At 33.8% G+C, this 9,481-nt stretch overlaps 1 pseudogene; it reads left to right on the top strand.

Moving 5' to 3' along the window:
* The first annotated feature begins 6,193 nt into the window (after nucleotides 1-6,193).
* Nucleotides 6,194-7,007, top strand: LOC121471536 (annotated as a pseudogene).
* The last annotated feature ends 2,474 nt before the right edge of the window (nucleotides 7,008-9,481 follow it).

Consider the following 9,481-nt stretch of genomic DNA (forward strand, 5'->3'; position numbering starts at 1 on the left):
TTGATGGCAGCATCATTTTAAAAGAGCTGTATCTCATATTTTCAAAGGAAGTCAATGTCTAAATTCCTAGATAATTTCAAAGTAATTTTAAATTTAATAAAGTTAAACCTATATATTTATGCTAAAACTAAAAAAAAAAAGATCTAGTATTATGAAGATAAAGCTATATTATGAAGGTTTTAAATAAAGTGTTTATTTTCTTCTAAAATCCTATTCTAGTTTGGCCAAAAAAAAAAAAAAAAAAAAGAAATCCTTTTGAGAACATCTTATGAATGGCACTCTATCATCTTATTTTTCTGCTTACTTGATATTTATATAATACATTATAAAAAAGTTTTAATAAATTAATGTTCCCATCCAAAACCTTATGTAATTCTTTAAAAATTATACCATCTCAAACATTGGATAATGTATTTATAATTAATAAATTAAAATAATTTAAAATGATTATTTGGGTTTAACCTTCCAAGGAGAGCTAAATGTGATAGTCTATCTGTGATTCTCCATAAGGTTTCATTAAATCTCTTCTTTAGCTCACAGCAATAATAGATTAGGGCTCATTGTTCACTCTTCTATTCATCATGTGGGTATTGGCAAATCCTCTTGCCTGGGTCTTGTACTGGGCACTGGATATACAATGTAAACAGCAGACATGTCAACTCAGATCTTGAATTCTAGGGATCATAGATTTAGTTCATACAGTTGATTGTTTAGAACTCTTGTAACCTTAATATGCTAGTGTCATATAAGCCAGACAAAGAAAAGTGGAAGTACACACTGGGACCAAATAGGTCAGCAGGAAAAAGAAAATTATAAGAGATGTTTAAAAGCTAAGACTAGATAGGCCATTAATACAGGAAGGAATGCTACTGGTTTCAAACAAAATAATCGGGATTTAGTAATTATGTTAATTTCTATATAACTGATGGAGGGGAGTAATTTAGAAACTGCTACAGAGATCAACTAGGAGAAAATATATTAGCTGGGTAAATGTTTAAGGGGAAAGCAAAACTCCACCTGACTGCATCTATACATTCATTTATTTTTTTTATTCATTTAGTTATTCATCAATAGGTGTCCTTCTATTTCATGGGTATAGAGTGTTAAAACGAACTGAAAAAAAAGTCCTTGTCCTTAATGGAGCTTATATCCTACTGGAAAAATAAAGATAATAAATATGCCATATATTTATAATATAGACATGTACCCACATATCTATATGTAGATTATGTATAGTATACATGTTATACGTAGATATGAATAGTATATTATCTACATTTATATCTCTATGTATCTCTATCTATGGAAACAGAAAAATAACAGAGAAGGAAACTGGGTTATGAAATGGCAGGAGAAAAAGAAGAAAGGTTTATAAGTGATTTCTCATTCATTATTTTAAAATTAAGCTTCTTTCCTAGCTTTCTTGGACATGATGCTTCACATGTTCCCAGTTCCTTAAACACCACACTTTCTCCCTCCACTATGCCTTTCTTAAAATCTCTTTTTTTTTATTTTTTTAAGATTTTATCTATTTATTTCGAGAGCGAGAGTGTGTGTGTAGGCAGAGGAGGGGCAGAGGAAAGGCAGAGGGAGAGAAAGAATCTCAAGCAGGCTCCACACTGAACAGAGTTCCACCCACAGCTCGATCTTAGGACCCTAAGATCAGGACCCTGAGATCATGACCTGAGCCAAAATCAAGGGACACTTAACTGACTGACTGAGCCACCCAGGTGCCCCTTCCCTCTACTTTTAGATATACTCCTCTATCTACTTAGATGCTATTCCCAAGCTTCATTAAATTGAGTTTAAAAAACCCATGACTTTTCCTTCAAAACCTGGCTTCATATAATGGCTTCTATAATACATTTTTTTTCATCCAGGCATGCTTAACTGCTGCTCACTCAATGGTGACGGAGAGACTAAAAATATGCTCTTATGATCACATTAGTTTACTGTTATGAGAATTCCCAAACTCACTCTTCAATATTGAACAAACTCTTTTTTTTTTAAATTTCACTAAATATGAATTGGCTAACATCATCAAGTTCTCATTCTGTTATGTCAGCTCTAGCTAAATAGCATTGTTTAGAGAAGCTGGTTGTATGTTTAGAGGATAGCAGTTTTACCCTAGAAATTACTGCAGGCCAACATGATGCTTCCTTAACCCAGAGCAAAGGAGAAGGGCTCAGGATACAGAAGAGTCCCTGTAGAACGAAAAGGGAAACTCATTATGTTCATCTTTTAAGGAAGATTCATGACTGCATACTTATAGTAAATCTCAAATGGTACTATGGATATTGAAAAGAATTTTTTTTTCTGATACAGAAACACTGGTATAAAAGTACCTCTCAACAGCAAGATCATGAATATATAGCATAATGAAGCCATTTATGAGTATTGTGAGCAAAAGTAATTATTAGTAGAAGTTAGCAATTAGTAGAATTTAGGCTGCATTTGCATATATTCCAGCAGGGGGAAAAAGGTTGCTGTTAATTTAAATAGCAACTCTAGAAAATGGGATTAGCGTTAATATAGGGTAAATGTGCACTTGCTTTAACAGTGCTTTTTATACATAATGTTTAAGCAAAAATTATATTACTTTGCATCATTCTGCAAGTAATGTTTGACTGGCAAGTTATCTTCTTGCCTAGGAAAACATACCATTCTAATATAAAGTTCATCTTTCTAGTAGACTGATCTAAAATGGAGATTCAGTCATTACACAATTTTGCTTAAATACATCTTTGGTCTCTCCAAATCTCAGGAAAAAGTATTAAAGTGTCTATTCTTCAGTGCGTGTCAGTGTGACACCCATGTCACCATTGCATTTCTTGTTAATGTCACAGAAACAGTTCTCTTTCCAGTCTTACTACAGTCTTGCAACTGTACCTATTTCAGGTATTCATACTTTTGCAAAAACTACTCCCTAAGGTTGTAAAGTTTACTCTCATTTTTTTATTAAGCTTTCTGCAGGTCCCTATATTTTAATATCAGTTGATGTTTTATTTCCTTTAAGCTTAGCAGTCTGCCTTCCACACTAGCAATCTCCCATTTCCAGGTTATGAGTTCCCTGAGCATTTTGTAACATAATCTTAATTGGATTTTTGTCACAAGTACAATTTCTAAATTATACTTGCATATTTACTTGCCTCTCTCCACTATTGTTATATAACACCTCATAACCTTAGTTTGTGATTTTTGGTATGCTTATTTTTTTTATTTATTTTTATTTTTATTTTTTTAGATATTATTAATTTTTCATGAGAATACACAGAGAGGAGACAGAGAGAGAGAGAGAGGGAGAGGCAGAGGCACAGGCGGAGGGAGAAGCAGATTCCTTGCAGGGAGCCCGATGTGGGACTCGATATGCGGTCTCCAGGGTCACGCCCTGGGATGAAGGCAGGCGCTAAACCGCTGAGCCACCCGGGCTGTCCTGCTTATTTTTTTTTTTTAAAGATTCATGATGCAGTCCCATCCCAGGGATTTTTATTAACTAGGGCTTAAATTAAACCTGAATCATGAATTTAGAAGAAAGAATCAAAAGAAAAAAGAAGTATTTGAAAAGAATTCAAAAAAGAAAAGAAAATAATTAATTGGTACCAAAAGTTTGGAATCACCATCTTGAAAGGAATTCTATAATCCTAATACATTACTTTGCTTCTGGAATATTATAAGAAGAGAGGGAAAAATTGAAAAAAAGAGTATGTCTTCAATATAAGCATCAACTTGGAAAATTTGATCATGCTTCAGTTGAATGAAGAATATTCAAAATAATGTGTCATCTTATTTCCCAACTTCATTTGTAACTATGACCAATGGTAACTAACATCCTTGTTCTCAAATGTATCTTAATAAAGACACTCTAACAAAGAACAACACAGTTTTTGATAAGACATCCCAGGATAAATTTGTCACTTGGCTAACGGGACTTTTAGACAAACCAGATATAAGCTTTCCATCCTGCCTCAGAGACCACATAGCTCTAGATGTGCAAGAGTCCACAGGTCCCTGGCCTATCATCCAAAGTCTCATCTCTCTACTTCTTATCGAAAGTTATCTGTCTCAGATCCCATTCTCCCAGAGTTCTGTCTCTGCTGTGGTTTGCAGCTTATGTTATAAACAGAGGTAAAGTATACTGAAGGCTTATATGGGCTACATTGCTTATCATAGTATTTATCATCTCCCATTTATATTTTAAAAAAGAATTTCTGGAATTAGAGTAACTTAATGAGAATCAGTAACATCATGATATCAATTTAAGAGTGAAACAGGCTGTTGAGTTCTTTAAGGAAAAATAGGGCCCCTGGTGGCTCAGTCGTTTGAGCGTCTGCCTTCAGCTCAGGTTATGATCCCAGGGTCCTGGGATTGAGCCCCATGTAGGGTTCCCAGCTCAGTGGGGAGCCTGCTTCTCCTTCTTGCCTCTGCTTGTGCTCTTTTTCACTTTCTCTCTCTCTCTTAAATAAGTAAATAAATAAAATTTAAAAAAATAATTCCAAGTTCACAGCTAGACTATACCTATGGCTACAACTAAAATGTTGTTTGAATGTTCCTAATTACTGATGTTTTTTAAAAGAATGAGATTACTTTTAAATCATGTATTTATATTTTATAGGATTATTTAGTGTTTCATGTAAGTGGATACTGGCCTTTCTGCAGGGCACCACCGCTTCATATTTGGTTTGGCAGGAGAGTTAACAGAGCACAGCGGGCAGTACAATGAAGTGCTAGGTATCCTTTAGCCACCTTATAGAAGCTAAATTTAATTTAATTCTAATCTAGGGAACACTAAAATGTCTCAATTAACTTAGCATTGAGTAATTAAGAATATGAATATTTTTAATATAAAAAGCACCAGGATCCATTTTATAAAAGTTGTTTAAATATAATAACAATCAACATAATAACAGATTATCACATAGAAGACATGCAGAGCATACTAATAAACGATAAAATATAATCATAACATAATGAACAGAATATTGTAAGGCTAAAATGTTTTAAAATTAGGAACATAAATTCATTTCTTAACATATCATAAAACTAACATATTCTGCAATATTGCCACTGGTTTATCTCTTACATTTGTTGGGGAAAAAATCCAGTATTATGATACTTAATTACAGCTATTTAATAAACATTAAAACAGAAAAAAATGGCTTAATTCTCTCTTGATGAAGTCATAATATCAAAAAAGTGCAGCATATCTCTTACAGATGGAAAATGAGAAAGAAAAAAATTTCATTCAATCATGGAATGAAATCCATAATCCTTGGATCACAATGCATTATGTGTCAGAGCTTGAGCAAATAATCTGGTTTGTTGAAAACACACGAAATTCAGAGAAAACTACCTAAGTCTACTGCATATATTAGCTGTTTGTATTTCACTATATACACTTCTAGAAAGACATTTTTTTTAGTTTGCTTGCTTGTTGATTTGTTTTTAATGTTCTCGAAAGTACTGCAGCCAGGTTATTACAATTTCCTTTCGCATCTGGTAATCATAGATTTGATCACTAAGGTCATTTTGCCACTGCCAGCTCTTATTAATTCTTAACATTTTTTTTATTCACACATGTCTCAGTTCATACTCTTTAATGTACTACTGCAATTTAAAGCTCTAATCTAATGACTCTCCTATGATTCAGGCCAGCTTGCCCAAACATAAAATGGCTTTTGAAATCAGATAAATATTTGTAAAAATTATTAATCCAGAAAATAGCTTTTAGTCACTTAAATTCCAATCCATGAATTCCCTACCTAAACATTGTATTTAAAAAAATGTATTCCACTTTCCTTGTCACTCACAGCATCCCACTCTGCATTCAGAACGCTAAAATTTCATTATCAAAAATTCTTGCCAAATGAAAAAACCTAGCCTTAATATTATTTAAATTGCATATGCTGCATAAAAATAACTTGTAGAGAATTTCCCCTTTATATCTGGGCAAAGAACTCTCTGGGCACTTCAGAAAATACTTGATTCTCTCCATGGTTTCCTGTGACAGCTTTTATTTAAGACTTACACAACAAATATCAACTTCTTTTCTTTCGGCTCATTAGTACAGATTTTTAAGGAAAGTGTAGACCAAACCATTTTTTATACTTTGCTTCTAGCCACAACTCCTTTTTAATCCTACTATTTTATAATTAAGTTCGTTTAGCTCCAGCTCTGGGCTTCATGGAGCAACTCTATGTGCAGCTGCCCCACCATCCCACGCCTTCCACCTCCATTTCTAACTCTTCTGCTGCATGGCCCTGTTTTTAGAAATCAGCCACCCTGGAAAAATGACTTTTACTCATAGGAGCCACCTTCTGAGGATCTTCTTTCAGAGACAGGAGAGCCTGTGTGCCTCCAGCTCAAGTCTGGGGCTGAACTCTGCTGGGTTTGTGGCTATTGAACCCCAACATGCTACAGATGTCACAGGGTTCATCACTGCTGTAAGAGGCATTAGGCTCTAGACTGGGGATTTGGGCATAAGCAGGTGTGTACACAATCAGATTATTTGGAAGAACAATTCCAGACCACAACTGCCTTTGTCCAGTATTTGAAGCTGTAATAGAAACAGAAGAGGAGATTACATGTGAGGTTGTTGAAAAAGAAAATGAATCAGAAGTTACGAGAAAGGTGGGTGAAGCACCTGGGGGAGAATTGGATTCAGTGGCAAAACACGAATCCAAGGAAGAGAAAATCTTCCAGAAGTCTAAAACGAAAATAGCCCTTGAGGCAGAACAGGTTCTCAGATATGGCAGAGAGATTGCACCTATCTGATTTCTGGTGAAAATATCTCTCAAAGAAAGGATATTCCATATTGCCCCTGTGGTGTCAATAGAATATTTGAATTCCAGGTAATGTCTCAGCTGCTCAACTACCTAAAGGCAGACAGACTGGGCAGGAGTGTTGATCGTGGTGTCCTGGCTGACTCCACCTGAGCTGAAAGCTATAGACTGGGAATTGGCAACACAGAAGAATATGTTTGGAAGCAAGATATAAAAAATACACCCTAAAGACAACATGGAAAAGCCTTACAGATGCTCATAATCTCTTAGACCTTACTATTCCATTTCTAGGACTTTAACGTCAGGAAATAATTCTATCAGGTAAAAAAAATGTTGTTATAGGTGAGTTTACAATATATAAATATTAGTGAAACAAAAATATCTAATGACAAGTAATTAAATAAGTTTCGATTTATCCCTAGAATAAAAGGTAATGCAGTCTTAATGATGTGGACCTATATCCACATCAAATAAAGTACAAGTTTAAACTGACACCAAGATATTCATAGTATGTTCATATCTTTGTAAAAAGTATTTATACATGTATATTTCCACAGGAATCTGGAAAGATACACACTTGGTGGGAACTAGTTAACTATAAATGGTAGGACTACCTGAAATAATCATTTTACCTATGTGTTTCTTTTTTTCTACAATAAAAATGGGTTAGTTGCTTAATTAAGACCAAAAAAATAAGGGTGTTTAGCTAGGGCATTTTAGATTTCAAGTAACAGAACTCAACCTGAGCTAGCTAAAGGAAAGGGTATTTTTTAGAGTACAAAGGGATATTTGATATCAGGACAGAAATGCATTTGGGCCTTAGGAAAGACTGTAAACCAAACAAGGAGAGCTATCCAAAACACAGACTATGTGAGTTTTCTTTGGTTTTTAATTTCTAATTCTTCTGAGTTGGCTTCCTTTATGTTTTCTAGCACAGCAGTGTTCCCTGTTATTCAACCCACATGATTAAAACAAATAATAATGAAAACAAAAAGAGAAAACAGAGCCACTCAATTTTAGGCAGGTAGAAAGATTAATTTTTTTCTTTTTCTCTCCCTTGGTCCAAATCTTAAATTTCTAGGGCAAGATTTCTCAGTGACAGAGGATGGAGGGTGGGGGTCCCTTCACTGAACTAACTCCAATGTGGCCCCATTTCACATCAACAAAGCAAACCTCATTCTAGATGTAAACTTGTGCTTATAGAATTGATTCATTTCTCAACCAGAATTAGGCATGGGAAATGGGAATCAATTTTCTGGGCCTAAATTTATTCTCATAGAATTCTCATAGAAATTTGGAAATCAACATATTTATCAAAGGAAGAAACAGAGAAAATGGGACCATTGAAAATACAACAACATATAGACTACAGACTTCATTATCAGTTAAACTTGCATTCACATTCTGACTCTGCCATTTTATAGGTGCATGGTGCATGGTCTTGTATATAACATTTAATTTCTTTGAGCATCATTTCCTCAATTGCATAAAAATAATATTTACTTCATAAAATTGTTTTGTGGGTTAAATACTATGATGAATATAAATTAGTTTTGTGCCTATAGTGTATTAATATGGTGCATTGATAGGGCTAGTCCTAATGGCTCATGTCCCTACTCTTCAGAAAATCATGCCTCAATTATTTCACCCCTTACTCTGTTTTATTTTATTGTTTAAATTATGTCATCTCTGTGTATATTTGTTTTTTAGCTATCTCTCCTATCAGACTGTAAAGTTCACAGTAGTAGGGCTTTTGTCCACATTGCTCATTAATGTAGTCCTGCTTTCTGGAACAACACCTATTAGATGCAAATTTGTTTAATGATGCAAAGATATTTTAAACACACAACAGCCATTATATTTCAGTGAAATGTTAGAGCATGCAGTTCAACTTCCAGATTTTTTAATATATTGTGTCATGAACAAAGAAATTAATTACATTCTGAAAAAAAAGTTCTGAAAATGTTTCCCAATGAAATTGAAAAAAAAAATTATGGAGTCTATCTGATTCCCATTATGCCAAAGATATAAGAAGTAGAGTAAAATACCTAAAAATGCTCTCTTTGTCTATCAGAAGGTATTTCTTGATGGTGATGTTATGCAAAAGTTTAACTAATATTAATAGCTTAATGAACATTCTTTGTTTACCACTTAGAGTATATAGTACTGCATAATAGTTGAATGAAGTTTCTTTTGTTTTAGATGAAATGTCGTAGGCTGGAAATAATGTTGTTTACATCAAACTATTGAATCATACCATCAATGAATTTTAAGTTATTGGTTGAGCTTCTATGAATCCTTGCCTACAATATAATATGAAACAGGCATACCAATAGGAAGGAAGAATAACTGGCATTAAGGAAGGAAGGGGTAAGCATTTTAAAAATGGAATAATATTAAAGTGGAAGTAAAAAGCAAAACCAAGAGAAATGTAAAGAACATATGAACGCTGGTGGGTAGGTAATATTATCTATAATTACGTGGAAGTCTAGTTTCCCTGACCTCAAATGTGAAAGATCTATTCTAGAATTTTCTCTAAGTTTGTCTTTTGTGTGATAACTCAATGGCCACAAAAGGTTGATGTGACTACAAAAAGCACAGTCAAATTCCTGACAAACAATGAGAGAATTTGAGAAATTAGTAGAGCAAGAATTTCTACAGAAATATAGTCAATCAAGCAAAAATATTGTTGCAAAGAAATT

Source organism: Vulpes lagopus, chromosome 11 (assembly GCF_018345385.1).
Source record: "Vulpes lagopus strain Blue_001 chromosome 11, ASM1834538v1, whole genome shotgun sequence".
NCBI lineage: Eukaryota > Metazoa > Chordata > Mammalia > Carnivora > Canidae > Vulpes > Vulpes lagopus.